General features: G+C 37.2%; 1 long non-coding RNA gene across 1 annotated transcript in view; it reads right to left on the bottom strand.

Annotated features, from left to right (window-relative positions):
* Window positions 1-1,807: 1,807 nt before the first annotated feature.
* The window catches only part of LOC123374288, a 145,267-nt gene continuing 129,459 nt past the window's right edge, over window positions 1,808-17,615 (bottom strand). Inside the window, exon 4 of the long non-coding RNA XR_006581056.1 lies at window positions 1,808-1,882. This is a non-coding gene — a long non-coding RNA (uncharacterized LOC123374288). The remainder of the gene's footprint in view (window positions 1,883-17,615) is intronic.

Below are 17,615 nucleotides of genomic sequence, written 5' to 3'. Positions count from 1 at the left end.
TCATAGCACCTCAGAGCCTAAAACGTTCTCAGCATAACACTTTTAAGACAGGTTTGTTCAGTCTCACCTTTTCTTGGTTTTATCTTCAGTGTTCATTATTTTAAATAGCTATTAAGAATTTGGAATACAATTAAACAACTAACCAACTAAAACCATCTGTTTTTGACATCTTCAGAATTCAATTAATAAGACCACATCCTGAAGTCCTCAGTCAAGGAGAGCTCCTCCTCCCTTTCACGTCACAGAAAGTTTTGCCACTAACTCTAATGGACCCTAGATCAGTCCCTCAGGTCTTAATCATACAAAATTCACATTGAAGTCAAGGAGGGCCAGAATGTGATCTCAGTATTAGCAGTGTAGATCTAAACTAATTTCATGGAAGTCAATGGATTTACACTGATATAAATTAGATTAGAATCTGGCCATGGCATTTTGCCTCCGTGGAAGACAAAATAAAAATTAAAGACTCCATTGTGGTTTTATGACACAGCCCCCACTGAGGTCATGTGGAGCTGGATCACCCCAGCTGTAGTTCTGTAGTGCAGAGAGAGTCCCTGTTTGCAATTATACACCCAAAAGAAGCAGTGTACATTCCTTTCAATGGCTGCAGCAGAGCATGCAGGAGAAGGGCCTTGGTCTTACCTCCTTCCCATCCCTCCATGTCACTTGTGGGGTTGCTAGTGACAACCGTGAGGCTAGGCAGGAGTAGTTTTTGCATTCAGGGGAGCAAGGTTGGAGGGAACAAAAATTAAAAGACTTTAAATTCTCCACCAACCAGCACAAAGCCATTTGTCATAGCAAAGGTTACAGGGCACTCTGACTGCACATATAGTTTTATTAAATGTCCTCACAAATTTGTGAGCATTAATTTTAAAACACCTGTTTGCAAAAGGAAATATATGTTTTGAGCTGTTGTGTAGTACAAGATAATTGTTAAAAGTCCGCAGACAACATAGTTTTATGACTTTATTTAATAACATGATCAAAGATGCCCTCAGTACATGGAAAAACATTTTCTTTCCTTTTTTAAACTGAAGTTCAGGATTTAAAACTCTTTTTATGCAAAAATGTGTGTGTATATAAAACTCTTGGGTGTAATATTAACATATTTAAATTATCATAAAAAGAACCTTCCTTGGCTCTTTTTTTCTTAAAAAATAGTTCTTTCTTCAATATTTTTTCTTAAAAAATAGTTACAGATATTATTCTCAGATAAATGTCTCATGAATGTCTTATGAATTCATGATTTCATTGCACAGCAGAGAATATGTGAGTTTTATGTGTGATTTCACAAAGAAAATTAGGTGTGAAAGTAGGATAAGTATTGGGATGTAGAGTGGATAACAATCTGTAAGGCAAGATTTAAATATAGATATTTATGTTGTGTTAGGGAACATACTTATTTTAATGATTAAAATAAGTATCTGTACATCAATTTCAGTAGGGTTGAATTTTTAATATATAACTGCCCTCTTCACCTTGAATGGTCTCTTACAACATGTTAACTCCTTATGTTAAACAATCTGCTCCACCTTATATTTAGCTGTGACACTTCGAGTATTTTGCCCTGAGCTGAAGAAGAGCTCTTGGTAAGCTTGAAAGCTTGTTCCTTTCACCAACAGAAGTTGGTCCAATACAATATTTTACCTCACCCACCTTGTCTCTCAAATATGTAAAAGGTAGTTAATTTTTCAATGTGCATTTAAAAAAAGTCCAAGAGGACAAGACAGGACAGGGAACCTAGAAACAGCCTAATTACATGATGCAGCAAATGGTATCTAGAAATATACAGTACCAGAATTGCATGCGAATCAGGGAAGGAGTCAGATGTCCTTGGATGGCGACAATATCATATCTTGCTATCAGATTTCTAGCAACACTTCTGCAAAAGGGGAAAGGAAAAGGAATGGCAAAAATGGATAAAATCCTCAATTATAGCACATTTTTAACACTGTGTTTTAAATGGTCAAAGAATGTCCATGAAAATGCTTGAAATCTAGACACATGGAAGAAAATTTAGGCACAAAATATTAAATTTAATCTAAAGGTAATTTTAACAGAAATAAAGGTTGCTGTCTTTCTTCATAATCTTCATGCATTTTTCTTATTAAATAATAACTAATAATAATCACACTTAGCTCCTATATAGTGGTTTTCATCTTCAGACCACAAACCACTTTACAAAGCATGTTAACTATTGTTATTCCCGTTTTAATGATGAGGAAACTGAGGACATAGAAAAGAGAAGTATTTTGTCCAAGGTCACACAGTAGGTCAGTTTTTAGCTAGGAATAGAAACCAGATCTCTGGATTCTCGGTCCAGTGCCCTATCCACTGGACAACATGGCTTGCCATGAAAACTGCAAAAGAAGAACATACACCTGGTAACACTGGCTATTGCATACAACTTTCAAACACTCAGACATCAGGACTACATTTTATTTGGAGGAAAATAGATATTTGTAAGAGAGACACATTTTAGAACCCAATCCTGAAAATACCCATGTTTACCTGTTTTACCTGTTGCTGAGTAGTCCCACTGACTTCACTCCTTAGCAAATAGCACTTTCAGACTATTATGAACATGGGCTTACATTCTGGTATGTAGAAAGAAGAAGCCATAGTCTACTCCTAGTTGTATTGAATCGTCTGGAATTTTTCTTTAGCTCTATAGATGGGCTAAAACAGGATCTCGAATTCCAAGTCTGGTTCAGATAAAGCTGAAATGTCACCTGAAGAAATTTCACCACTAGATAGCAGAAATCTCACAAAAGAGCTGATCTCACAATGGTTTTTGCACCATCAAATTTGAATCTGAACCACAACCTTGATTTGCCCTCTAGCCCAAAACCTGAATTCTAAATTGAATGTGGCTCTGATAAACACATCTTTGGTATTTGTTAAAGCCAAGAATTTATCTTCCCACTGACTCCAGTTACACAGGATCAGACCATACGCTTGGAACTGCATAAACCTTAGTCATGTTGTAGCAGGGAAAGTTAAAGGAATATTAAAAAGTGGGAGATGATGCTATGACATTTATTTTTCCCAAAAGGGGGCAGAAATATTCTACCGTGTGCCCAAAATTCACTATATGAGGAACTTTACTATATGAGATACGGACATTTCCCAATTTTCATAAAACAGACGTTTTTACAGTGAAACCTATAATATACAATGAATTTGCTCTTCTAATGTTGTTATTAATCATTCCATAATCATTAGTGCTAGTAACAACCATAATGTGCTAGGTGCTGTACAAACACAGCAAAAAGCTTATACTCAAAAGGTATTTACTTATATGTATATTTAGAGCTTTCAAGAAAGAAATATTTTATTATCTAGAAACTAGTAAGTGTTTCACAATGATGTATGATATATATATTTACGCGTTCGCTTACTCTTAACTGAGGCTAAATATTAAAAATTAACCGAGATACTCTAATATCACTTTCCACTGTACCTACATCAATAAGAAACTACTCCTACTGCATGCAGTAGCCTTCCTCTTGGTTTCTTAATAATAAGTGAAAATATTTTACTCGTGAGAGTTAGCAAAAAATTCTGTTAAATGGTAATTTATGAGGAATTTACTTATTGACATACCAGCATTCTTTATGGTGAAAAAGGAGTTGTAACAAATATATTTACCTATAACATATAATTTTATCAGAAAACCTAATAAGAAGACAGTAAGGAAGCAAAGTTAGCTATTAGATAACAGTCCTTACTGCCAAAAGCCATAATCTGACACAGATTGAGCCTGGTACAGTAGTCAATTAATGGCTCAGTGCTCATACAATAATGACCTACTAACCTGACGGTGTGTTGCTCTCACATTTTGCTATCCCCTGGGATACTACTGTCATTGTGTTATCTATTGCCTGCTTCCCTATCAAAGAAAATAAGCAGAGCTGAAATGTATGTACGCATCAAGCTCTGTAGTTCATTGCACACCAACCCCAGCAACTGGAGGAACAATAGATTTATAAGTTTATCCTACATTAAACCAAACATGCCTGACTGCACTGTAAATTACTAAATAATAAACCAGGTGGTGTAAGATCCTGACTTGGACAGAATATAAAAATCTATCAACCTGTAAAATACAATAACCATAAATGTGCTATGTAGCTGATGGCTCAGGTAAACCATCCACCTCCAGCAAGAGAGGTTTTCTGGAGTAAATTGCAACAAAGGTTTATATTTAGGTGTGGAACACTTTTTCATTTCATGCAACATCATCAATAGGAGAAATATAATTGAGCTAAAATAGTGGCAAATTTGTTTGTTTTGTTTACATTTCTTTGTCTCTAATGGAGCTATTTCATGGTAATGTGCTATGTTTCCTAGAATATTGCCACGGGCATTTGATCTGATCTCTAAAGAGAAGATGAACTATGGTATAAGGGTATAGTTCTTCAGTGTTCAAACCTAACATTCAGATTAGATTGAAAAAGTATGCACTCAAAGGAAAAAGCTGAAAGTACAGAGCACTTGCAAGCTTTGAATGGACTAAATCTTTATTTAATACACACACACCCCCCCAAAAAAAAAACAGGGTTGGCTGAATAATATATTTTCCATGTATTCTGCACATCATTAGCCCTCTCCAAAATTATGCTCTATGTTTAAAAAAAAATAGCGCTGCCTTCAATCCCCAAATTAATTTCTATGAATCACCAGAAAAAAAAATGATTGAAGGACAGACACTTTCAAAAAATTATTCAATAAATTGCAACTCCAAAATCTACAATACTAATTAATTCCATTTTAGAAGCTTTTCAATAAGCAAAGCAGGTTAAATGTATATGATTTACAAACAGTGTTTACATTCATAGAGGGGCAACTAATTGCTGCACGGCTTGACATCATTACAGGAAAATGCTGGGGGATGCAGACAGTTTAATTAGGGGTGGTTTCAAGTTCACAATCTGACTAGTATCATAGTGCTTTACTAATGTGCTTATATAGGATGATAATATTGTAACATGATAACATTTCTGTCTGCTTTGTTTTGAAAGGAAAAAGCACAAAGAAGCACACTTCTCATTCAGTTATATTCACCTGCTTCACAGTCCATAAAAACACAACTCTTAACTTAATAAAATTAATATTAAAGTACAAAGAACATGGCACATGGGTATGTGTATATATTTTATATATAAATTATGGGCTTAACCCCACAAGCTGCTGAGCACCCAGAACTCCCACTAGGTAATAAAGATAATAATTGGAGATATACCAATCTCCTAGAACTGGAAGGGACCTTGAAAGGTCATCAAGTCCAGCCCCCTGCCTTCACTAGCAGGACCAAGTACTGATTTTGCCCCAGATCCCTAAGTGGCCCCCTCAAGGATTGAACTCACAACCCTGCGTTTAGCAGGCCAATGCTCAAACCACTGAGCTATCCCTCCCCCCTCAGCACCTCACAAGAGTGCTTGGAATTTAGAAGGAGTATGTCCTGCATGAAATATATATTTTATACACATACACACAGGCCTGATTCACCACTCCAGGTTTACACCAGAGTAATGCTATTGATTTCATTGCTGAAATTCTGCCCGCGTAACCCTACAATGAATCTAGTCCTCTGTATTTGTTTTTTAATAATTTAGTTGTCTCAAATTAGATCTTAGTTGTTTCCATTTCTAATCAATACCAGTTCTTTACGTATTTTTTTCATTAAATTGTATGCTACCTCTTGTGCAATAGATGTCCAATGCTAACAACATGCTGTCAGTATGAAATCCTGTACCAAAACTTGGGCTAAATCTTTTGCTAATGTAAATTAACACAATTCTGTCAAATTCAAAAGAGTCTGACACTAGCAGAGAATTTGGCCTCTTATGTTCCCTCACAAGGGTAAGAAGTGTATCATTTAAAAAAAGTGGGGAAGGTTCCACATTCATCCCTACTTTTATTTTAGTGCCTTCATTGGAGTATTACCAAGGATGAATTAGACACAGCAGAATATAAGAATATCATACAATATACTAAAAAAACCCTACAAGACAGATATTCTTAAATCAAAAAGCTGTGAGGAGCTGTGCATTTGCATGAAGTTGTGAGGCTAGGATTAGGCTAATGCACCTGTCATAGTCCACAATTAAAACACTCAACTATGATTATACTAGCCAACCACCTAATGTTCCCCCCATTTTTGGTGAAAAGGGAAAGGAGCTATGCATCTGTCCTGCAACAGTATTAGGGCAGTAACATTGGTAAGCTATATTTTATCTCCCCTATATGTTATTTCCATTATTTTGCATCTTTCTGCACAGTGGAATACAGCAATTGTCATACCACATTAGATCGATAGTCATTTAGTTCATTATCCTGTCTTTGTTAGTGCCTTCAGATCCTAGAAGATGCTTCAGGACAAGGTGCATGAAACCCCACAGCAGACAATTAAGAATAATCTTTCCAAAATATTTATCCTATCTTATGTACCTGTTGATGTTCTCATTATGCAGCAGTCTTTACCTCTCTAAACACAGGCATCATTTCACCCACCACGAAATGCAGACACCTTTGGGAGCCTTTAACTAGGGCAGAGATATACTACACAACCATTTTAGATAGGAAAAAGAGAATACTATATCCAATTAAAGTTGCAGGAATAATTTAGATAGGAAGAACACAATTATTAAAATTGGAATATGGCCAGGACAGAGGGCTAACACACCTATTCTTATAACAAATGCCAAGGGATCTTTAATAACCACAGATAGATAGGTCCTAGGTTTCATGTCTCAGCTGTACCTCTTCTAACTTCATAATACCAGTTAATACCATGTTTCAGCACCGGTTCAGTGTAAATTCATAAGGAAGAATGACACCTATAGAATCAATAACACTCTTCAACTCTTTGGATTCCTGTTAGAGATGTCTCATACAAGTACTGCTCAGGTACATTCCCACTTAGCTTCAAATATCAGTAGTTCTGAACCACATTCCTACAGAGCCTCTAATGTTAGAGGTATGGCTAGAGGAATGGAGATATGCTCAGACTACCCCTGCCTTTGTGCAACCTGCAACTACTAGAATGGCCCTATGAATAGCATAGTTTAGAGCTGTCCTGAGGCTGCTCTAAGTTTAACCCAGAGACCAGACTGGTGCCAGGATAGGCCACAATCAGGGTAATGCATACAAAGGGGACTTAAAGCCACCATCATACCCTGTCACCTCAGCTGTACTAGATGCAACTCTGGCATGGCCCAGGATCTGGCCTTTAAATTAATCTATATTTCACATTTTAAAATAAAATAGTATAAATATATTTACTAAGTTAAATCTCAGACTGAGAGTCATTTTAGCTGAACCTATCTTCCAAGTTAGCATCCTTCTTTAATGTTTCTCTTTCTTGCCAGGCACCTGGACAATTCTATTACCCAGTGACTTGGTACTTCTCCAAGTCTCCTGCCCATTCCTCCAACCTGTAATCTTCTTGAGACAGGAAATCTCTCTTTCTAGGTCTTGTATAGTACCTAGCTCTCTTTGCATCAGGCCTATAATTCTCTGTCCATCTAATATTACCAAGTCTGAGGTTCTTCAATATGTGCAGAATGCTCCAATATTTTCCCATCCCTTCTCTTAACTTCAGGATAGTAGTGTCCCTGCCTTCTAGATATTTATGGTAATTGATTTCCATAGCACAGATATAACTTCCTACAGATATTTTTTGCCAGGTACAAAGAAACTTTGACTATAGTTCTTTATATGCAAATATCCATTTCATGTGGAAGAACAAAAGCAAGTAAATTGGTAGCCTTTACTGTTTGGTTCAGAACTTCATCATGAACCTTCAACATCAGATTTCTCCTGGGAATTTTCAATACACGTTTACATTTTTGTGTTTTTTATTAACATTTTTGGGCAACATTTTCATTGTTCTTTAAATCTGAAAAGCTACATAGATGAGAAGATACATTCATCTTCCTTCACTGCAAAGAATTTGCCATTGATTAGAGTTTAGCACTGATGACTTGTATGTGGTGACCTCTACATACATTAGGAGAACCATTTTGCTTTTGATTATCTTTATATCTTTCCCAGCACTAGTCTTTCCCACTACTATTAGGCATCTGATCAGCTAATTTTCTCTATTAAAATGCCACATACAGGTTTCTTTTGTGTGGTGTGTGGAGGAGACACAAGATGGTAGAGCAAAAGTTATTCTCTCAGGACCTGGTTAAAAGCTCACTGAAGTCAAGGGAAAGACACCCATGGACCTCAATGGGCTTTGGATCAGGCCATCGTGAAGAAAAGATAATTCTAAGACCAAATCTCCAAACAGGGAAGATAAGATTCCATTCTAAGCGGTGGAACCCTCTTATCACTATTCAGTACAACAAAAGAAACACTTAGATTACTATTCAATAATAAAGAAACACGGTAGCTCACCATTCAGTAAAACACAATATATTGAGTGTGTGTAAAATTTCTTTTTAGGGAAAAAATTGAAAAATCATTTAAAAACCCCGTATGATAAACCATGGCACACCTATTTTGCTGTTGCTTTTTTCTTATGCACCCTTTGTGAGCACTACTGGGAATAGGCTATTTGCATATGAGAGGAAAGTGTTTCCGATAAGTCATTGTTTATGCATTCTACACTTTTGTTTTACAAACAAATTCATAAAAAAGCTTTGTACACGGTGCATAATCACTTGCTGAGCCTGACAAATTTAAATTCCACTTTAGTTTGGTAGAATTTAGCCCAGTCTGGAGATACAGAAAGAACTCTGTCCACTTGTTCCACAGTTCAAGAACTATAGAAGCTATTTTCCTCACCTACACAACTTTTCTCCATTGTTTAAAAATTTAAATCATTTTCTGGCAATATTTTTGATACATAACTTCATATTACATCAACTGGTAATAAACCATTACAGTTTGTTTATTGTTAGTTACTTATTTGTATGCAGTCAACACTGTAGCATCTGGATTAATTATAAAGATAAACTGTAACAATAGACGCACATTGGACATTACAAACAATTACCATTCTTGTAATACTCCAGCCAACCCAAAATAGCTCAGAAATTGTCCACTAACAAATGCACTGAAAATCAACACATTTGGAAACTGGTGTCCCACCAGATAGAGCAAGTCTAGAAGGAGCAAGTTCCATAGCTCTGGAACTCTACTGAGAACACCCTATCTCCAATTTTGCATCTAGCAACTGTTGTTAAAGATCACTTTAATTGATCTAAGATGCTGAAGACATGGAGGGCAAGGCCCTCAAAGTATCATATGTGACAAAGTTCCTCCTCTACCTTGGTGGGTCCTGCGCTTATTGGCGGATTTGCTCACCTCAGTGATCTTTCCCTCTGGTGGAACCCACAGTCTGGGTCAACTCCTCCTGTGTCTGATCAGGAGTTGGGAGGTTTGGGGGGAACCCAGGCCCGCCCTCTACTCCAGGTTCCAGCCCAGGGCCCTGTGGATCGCAGCTGTCTATAGTGCCTCCTATAACAGCTGCATGATAGCTACAACTCCCTGGGCTACTTCCCCATGGCCTCCTCCAAACACCTTCTTTATCCTACTCACAGGACCTTCCTCCTGGTGTCTGATAATGCTTGTACTCCTCAGTCCTCCAGCAACCCTCACCCTCAGCTCCTCACACGCACACCTCACTGACTTACTGGAAGGCTTTTAACTAGTTCCAGCCAGCCCTTGATTGGCTTCAGGTGTCCCAATCAATGTAGCTATCTCCACTGCTTCTAGAAAGATCTTAATTGGCCCCAGGTGTCTTGATTAACCTGGAGCAACTGCCATTTGGTTACCATGGTACCAGACTACTTTACTGTAGCCATCTGGCCTTGCCCCATCACACATATAAAAACCTATTTATAAAAATATAACAACATGTGGGAAAATTATATTGCAGAATTGGTAGCATCCTTTGTCTGCAGATGAATGAATGGCTGGAACCTATTATTACTGATTTGTATCGTGGAGCCGCATTATACTAGGATCTGGTCCATGCCCCAATGAGCTTACAATTTGATCAGAAAGAAGATGCAACAAGTACATATGACAAATAAGAGAAGGAACGGGGTAACAGATGCCAGTGAAACAGGAAATAAGATCTCACAATTGCAAAAGTCAGCTATTACACAACTGCATGTTTTCTGATGGTTCTAAATCCTCTGAATACTTCTGAATAAGAAAATAAATAGCAATCATTGACTTTTGAACAGTCTAACTACGATTGATTCTCATATTCTTGCTGCCACCACTTTAGAAGTAGATCTAGAGGTGGGATTAGAAGAAGGAAAGTGCAGCAGGCTTGTGGATTAATTCAATGAAGATATTCCATGTAAAGGGGGCTGTGTGGGGGAAAGCATGGAGACATTTGTAGATACTAAGATTGATGACTAAAACAGTATGTTTGTGGGCACTCTAAAAATACCTAAGACAGATAAGTTTCATTCATCTTTATACATTTCTCACTTTATTTATTGATTTTTCTATTCTGCACTTTAAGAAAGTGCTAAAATCATGTGTCTTTTAATAGATTTTTGACTCCAGAGACAAACATGTTCAGAGCTGTCATCATCAAGATGCCTTCTGTCATTGTGCCATCCTCTTAACCCAATGTAAGGAAATTCATATTTAGTGAACAAGGAAATTACTTTGGGTATGTATCATTCAAATCCTTAAGGATTATTGGCTAATTAGGAGCACAGTAATGTAAATTTGCCTTGTGTCAGGTTTTCAGGAACAGTAAAATAACATAATTAAGCAGTGAACAAAGTAGATTACTTAAGCTACTCTTCACTGACAAATGTATATGATGTCTAAATATACTGTAGGCTTCTAACCTGGGAACTAACAAAAACTGACTGCACTTAGTGTAAAGTCTAAAACAATGTTCAAAATAATAGAAGGGAAGTTTGTAAGTATATAGACATAACAAATAAAAATCACACACACTTATTATGAAATCTCTGTGGAAGAATTAGGGGTCACATTTTCAAAATCTTTAGGTGTGGAATTGTGTGCCTAATTTGTATTCATAGTTATCATAACTGCACACACAAATAAGATCAGAGCACACTCAAATGGCCAGTTGAGGTCACTTCTCTGCAATTTGCATGTGCAACTCTGGCAAATCCATGCACAAATTAGGCACACAATTATGTGCCTAAACGTTTCTAAAATCTGGCTCTCAATTTATTCCTGTTAAACATAATTATGCAGACTTCATGATTTGGTTCACCCTCACTTCACCCTTTAGTTTGGGCTTGCATAAGATATCCCAGTTTCAGAGCCCAGTGAAGTGCATGCCCTCTTCGAGGCATGAAAATTATCTGCCTCATTTACACAGTCCTGAGTGAAATTAATAATGGTGACATGCTCAGAAACTACCGTGATGAGGACCAGGATAGAATAGAATAGAATGTCACCATGTGACTCTTAGATTCTTGCCTTTCATACAGCATCTTCCCCTGCAGTGCAAGATCTTGGCAGATGGGAGGAAATGACTTTCAACTATTATTGTTTAAGATCAGCTGCTATTGGATGATCAGGCAGAAGAACTAAGGAGAATGACCGTTTGTGTGATAGATTATCTCTGTCACAACAAAATAAAAGTATCTTCCTTGTACCATAAATAGTTATATCACACTTTACATCTATCATCACAATTTAGTCAGCCGGTTCTTTCTACCATTAAAACATTATCATACAACCATCCTTTCTTCAGTCTTGGAGCCATATGCAATAGAATTACTGATCTGCTTAGCCATTCTTGTTAATGGTGACTAGAAACAAATACATTGATCATCAGTTCCTTACATGACTAGCATAAAATTATTATGAGAGCCTCAATAGAAACTAGCCAGCCTTTCTACATTTTCACCAGCTCCCCTTGGGTAAGTAATTATTTTTTGACAAGTGAATAAAGTATCATAAGTTTAATGTCATCATCCTCATCATCATGGTAGAGAATTAGTGACTACATTTGGTGCCTTCACTGGAAAACGTTCACAACAGTTTTTCAAAGCTGCATTAAGGAGTATATGTTTAGCACTGTGCTATGTGATCTGAGAGTTAATGAGATATAAAATGTAAAATGTAGGATATGAGATATTAATTATGATATAACCTCTATCTTTTTCCTTAAAGGTGGGCAATAAACAAGCCTTCTCTTCTGGACAGACATGAGTCCCAGCCTATATGACAACTATGAGAAGAACTGCCTCTTCTTAGCATTGTCTATTTCCATTGTTGTTGGGTGTGAATCTGCTTCCTTCTAAAGTTGATGTCAACTTTGTCCCAAACATGTTGATTAGCAACATTTATACTGTGTTCTATTTTTTCTGCTCAGTACTTATGCTTTTACTTTACTTTCTGAAGTGCAGCGAAATGTTCACTATTCTTCTGATGCTACTGCAGATTGAAGACATCCCTATAAAAAATGTGAGTTGGAACACTGAGTATGAATCACTAACATCAAGACTCTGGCACATCATTTCTTGGGAAACCCATTCTAATGAATGTCAACTGCGGACATCAGTGGTTTAACCAATGAATGTGCCGGTACATGCCAAAATACCTCTTGATGTTTCATACCGATGATAGCAGTTAACATTAACATGTGGTGATTCTACAACTACAGGTGTTCTATTTTCCCATACGTGCATTCACACATCATCTGCCTACCTACTCCCATCCATTCATATACTTTCCAGAATATGTTACCCTTTTTGAAAATCATCCATCTAATGTATCTCCAGCTTGTGTACAAAACATTTTCAGCAAGATCATCAACCACCCACCAACCTTTTTATAAAAGGGAACTATTTCTCATTACCAAAAACCTTTATTTTCAGAGCTCCATCTTGTGGCAAGCAAACCTGTGGCCAAGAGCACACTGTATGGAAAGTTGGTAACATTACTGTATGCCTTTGTAACAGACTGCACAGAACTGAATTAAAAAATCTTTCAGAACATTAAAATCAAAGACATTCCATTGTCAACAGTCAATAAAATTCTTATCCAAAATGCAAAAGTAAGTAATGACATTATTTGATATATGTTTGCTGTTCTGATTCAAGTTCAATAGATGTTTACATGGGAAACTGCCAATTTCAAGACAGAAAGCCAAACACTTTTTTGAATCCTAAACAACCTTCCACAGCCTTAGCAACAATCAAAATTGTTAGGAGAAATTACTATTGTCCTGGTTGCCAAGAAATATTAATTTACTTTTCTTTCTATCCTAGAGTTTGCAATTATTCAATGTAATTCATTTACAAATGTCCTCCAATCAATAAGAAAATATGTACAATAAATGTTTCAAAGCAATAAAATCAGCTTTAAGCCCATTAACTAAAACAGGTTTTATTTGCAGCTTCTTTGTGCTAATATGTAACAGCACAAACAAAATGTTTTATCATTTTAAAACTGGAGACCCCATATATCTATTTTCCCCTTCTATATTCAAGTTATAAGTAAATTGCCTTTGATGAGAAAGGCTTGTAAATTATTAAAGTTTATTTTTAAAGCTGGGAGAGTAGTGTGGCAAATGTGTTCAGTAAAAAGTAATTGGAATTTCTATCTAAATTATTTTTTGGGAAATTAAAAGTGTGAAATATAAAACAATTTTAATGGCAAGAAGTCTATTATATTTTGTAATAAAGGAAAACAAACATAGACATAAAATCTTTAGGACAGTAAGAAGCCTTAAAAGAAGAGGCAGAGTACACTTGGCCTCTTATGATGCTTTTTTTATTTAAGGTGACTTTTATACAGATAATGAGAAGAATATATAAAGCAGGTAGGGTAAAGATTTTGTTAACAAACAGTATATCATAAAATTTGCTTTTCCTCCTTCCTGATTGATAACAGAAATGATCATAAGGTAATATCTAAGAGAAACGGGGTTTTTTTATTAGACGGTGCCAAGACTATTTTTCAGAGGCTGACATTTAAATTTTAATTTCAATGTTACTAAGAAATTATTTTTACACCCAAAACCTAAGCCTTTGTCCTTGGCATTGGATTCAAATCTAGAAAGATGTAGTTGTTACCCAAAAAAGAAATAATTTTTAGCCCTTCTGTGTCTTATCACAAAGAGAGTAGGCAAAATAAATCAAGGAAGAGTAAAAGTAAAATTTGCAATAACCCAATACTACTGCTTCATCCTCCCACATCTCAGCACATAAAACTTACTGTCAAAAGAACCCACATCATGAGAATTAATCAAGAAACTCTTAAAATACTCCAAGCACCTACCTTCTGATGACTAATTTGCCTTTCCTATTGCAAACTACTAATTTTTTATCTCAATCGATATGTACAAATATATCTCACCATCAATCACCAGGGGCAAGGACAAACTTCCACTATTTATGTAATACTGACTACAAGATGAAACAAAAATTGACTACAGCTAACTTGGGGCTGACTGTAACAATGGAAGGAGAGGGAGAGATTGGAACAGAGAGACAGACAGAGAGCGTGCTTCAGATCACCCATGGGAAAGCTTAAAGAAATCACTGAAGGTGCTGATGTAAGCTGAAAAGCTTCAAAGGGCAAAACACACTTTAAGGAAAGATTCAATAGGGAGCACAGAGAAAGAGAGTGACATAAAGGGGCTAGAGGGATCTGGTCGAAATGACCAAGCACAGATAGAGTCCCTGAGCAAGAAGCTCTGAGTGGTCTGGAAAAGGTGAATGATGGAAAATGTCGGGGATGTAAGAAAGATGTCCAGAATTACTCTGGGGAATTGGGAGAGAGAGGTCTGAAGAAGTACAAGTATTGCTCATGTGAAATTAGAGAGATTCCCAGAAGAACCCAGGTGGCTTTGAGAATAAGAAGAATCTATCTAGGTTTTAAGCTGGTTGCTCATATCAATGATCAGATAGGTTTGATGGAGAACTCTGCAGAGGTATTTAGTGTTGGATTAAAATCTGTGGATTACTAAACTTAATTGTGCACCTAGAACACATGATTGGCAGGCACGCACACACACACACACACACAATAAATAAATAAATAAATAAATAAAATACATTGGGCAACTGGGAGAAATTTTCAAATCTTTGTGTGGTTATACATCCAGAAGTGGGTACATATATGATTTTCAGTCAAGAGAGCAAAGAGTTTACAAAGACTCCATGGGCTGGAAGACCAAATGCATGAAGTAATAATCAGGTCCACTGAGGCAGGTGAACACAGCCTATCTTCATACCCACACAGAACTTCACTTAGGAACACAATCTAGATGTGGTTTTGGCAGTTACAAGCCAGGAAATCCTAGAAAAGAGGTCTCTATTTAGACTTCTTTCTGCCGCTGAGTCAGTCACTCCAGTCCCAAATAATAGATAATTAAAGCAGGGAATATACTCAAACTGCAGTTGGGCAAGAGAGACAGACAGAAAGAAACTACTGACATCAGCAAGGCCCATATGATCTATAGGTCTTTCTTGACCAGTTCCAAGTGTATACATTAACAATAAGACTGGACTTACAAGGTAAGTTTTCACTAACTGGAGACAGAGATTTCCTCTTCTATCCATGGCTCATGACACCAATATTCCATTCGCAAAACTTCACAGACAAAAAATAATAAAAAGTACTCTCACCTCCATCAACCCCATCATCCCCACTAGCAGCCAGTTTGTCCCAGAATAGTGCAGTTGCCAGGTTTACTTGGTACTGGATTTATTTACATGCCCAATAGTGATTTGCATACGGTAATGGTCATTAGCATATGTTAAAGTTACGGATGGCGGCAAGGCTGCTAGGACCTGCAAACACAGTCTGTTGCACAGTCTGATTTTTAAATCACCCAGTCATGAAGATACATGGAAGCGTGTCTGCCCCAGAGTGGTGCACCTATGTACATCCCTCAACCACTGCAGGACACCATTAGGCAGGTTAGTGAGGGCCTGTGTGCCTTAGAACTGCTGGACATAGACCCCTTGCAATAGGACATTCAGATATGATGATAAACACAAATCATGTTCCCTGGAAACCTTAACGCACCATTCGGTTTTTAAAAGAGATATGTAACATGGGAGAATGCATCAAAAGAAAAAGGCTGTTAACTCTAGTCCCCACCATCACCACAGATCCCTCTCCCCAAATACCTCCTGGAACAATTGTGGTTATTACTGTGAACCCTCAGCTTCAGTCACGGAGGGGGAAAGAGGGAAGAATGGGAACCATGATAAGCCGGAAACGACTAAGGTGTTTGGGGAAGGACACAGAGCAAGGAACCTGCAAGCCCATTAAGATGGAAGCACTGCTGCTATTTCACTATACAGTTTACTGTTTTTCTATCTCAGGAACTGCTGTGGGAAGCCAGGGAAGGACCATTTCAGAACACTAGTGCCAGCTTTGCCACACAATTATTCTCCTTTTTTCAGGATTCTTTGTGATTTGTTTGATGAGGCCTTTGGCAAGATGCACTAACCAGAAATTTTATTTGTGGCTACTTTTTTTAATATCTCCCAGCATACAATGCTTTGTACAAATGCTATTAAGACTTATAACTTCTCCCACTGAAGTCCATGAGAATTTCCCCTTCGATGTCAGCTGAAGCAGGATTTATTCATTTATTTCTTATTTATAAAATCGTAAAAAGGTAACCTTATGTTTTGTAACATATTACATATATACACATCAGCAGATAAAATGATCCCACCACAGAAAACAACACCCCCGCTCTCTTCAACCCTCAAATTGCCTCCACACTGGAACTGGGCCTTTAGTTCAGTACACAACCAACCAAGGTTGGAGTGTCAGAAACATGAAGGCAATGACACTACATCCAGTAGTAAATACTACACCCAGTAGTATGTAATTGCAAGGTGGGGCCTGCAGTTGGAAATTATTCAGATATTATCTTTAACAGATATTTTTGTTCATTACAGAGAAAATGGGTCCCCGCTCAGAGAAAATTTTAAACCAAAATATTTCAATTCTAAACATATACCAATGTGCCCCAAGGGTGTTGTTGTTTGGGTGCTTCATGCTCCTATTCTCCTCTATATGCTAATCTCTCAGGTTGAACTACATCTCCCATGGTGCACCAAGTTCTCCCCTCCTGGTGTGAGGAAGTGCAGTAGCATGGCAATGATGCATCATGGGAGATGAAGTCCCGCTAAGAAACCCAGCCCACAGAATAGAAGTATTTGGGGATTGGGGTATTCTGTTTTTCTATAAAAAAAAAATAAAAATTTTCATAGAAAGCAGAAACTTTTCAAAAAAATATTTGTTTTGTCAAAAAAAAAATCTCACTGCAAAAAAGTTGGGACGAAAAATCATCTACCATCCTCCCCAAAAATGACATGTATTTGTAGCTCTCAGAACAAATTATAACGGTAAATACTGGGGGAACAGTAGGAAAAATAAATAAAGGGATTACATATTCCAAATATTCCAAGTATCAGAGGGGTAGCCGTGTTAGTCTGGTTCTGTAGAAGCAGCAAAGAATCCTGTGGCACCTTATAGACTAACAGATGTTTTGCAGCATGAGCTTTCGTGGGTGAATACCCACTTCTTCGGATGCAAGCAGTGGAAATTTCCAGGGGCAGGTGTATATATAAGCAAGCAAGAAGCAAGCTAGAGATAACGAGGTTAGATCAATCAGGGAG

The sequence above is a fragment of the Mauremys mutica genome, chromosome 7 (genome assembly GCF_020497125.1).
Source record: "Mauremys mutica isolate MM-2020 ecotype Southern chromosome 7, ASM2049712v1, whole genome shotgun sequence".
NCBI classification, from domain to species: domain Eukaryota; kingdom Metazoa; phylum Chordata; order Testudines; family Geoemydidae; genus Mauremys; species Mauremys mutica.
The sequence above is the reverse complement of the archived record's forward strand: the minus strand, read 5'-3'. Positions and strand labels throughout refer to the sequence as shown.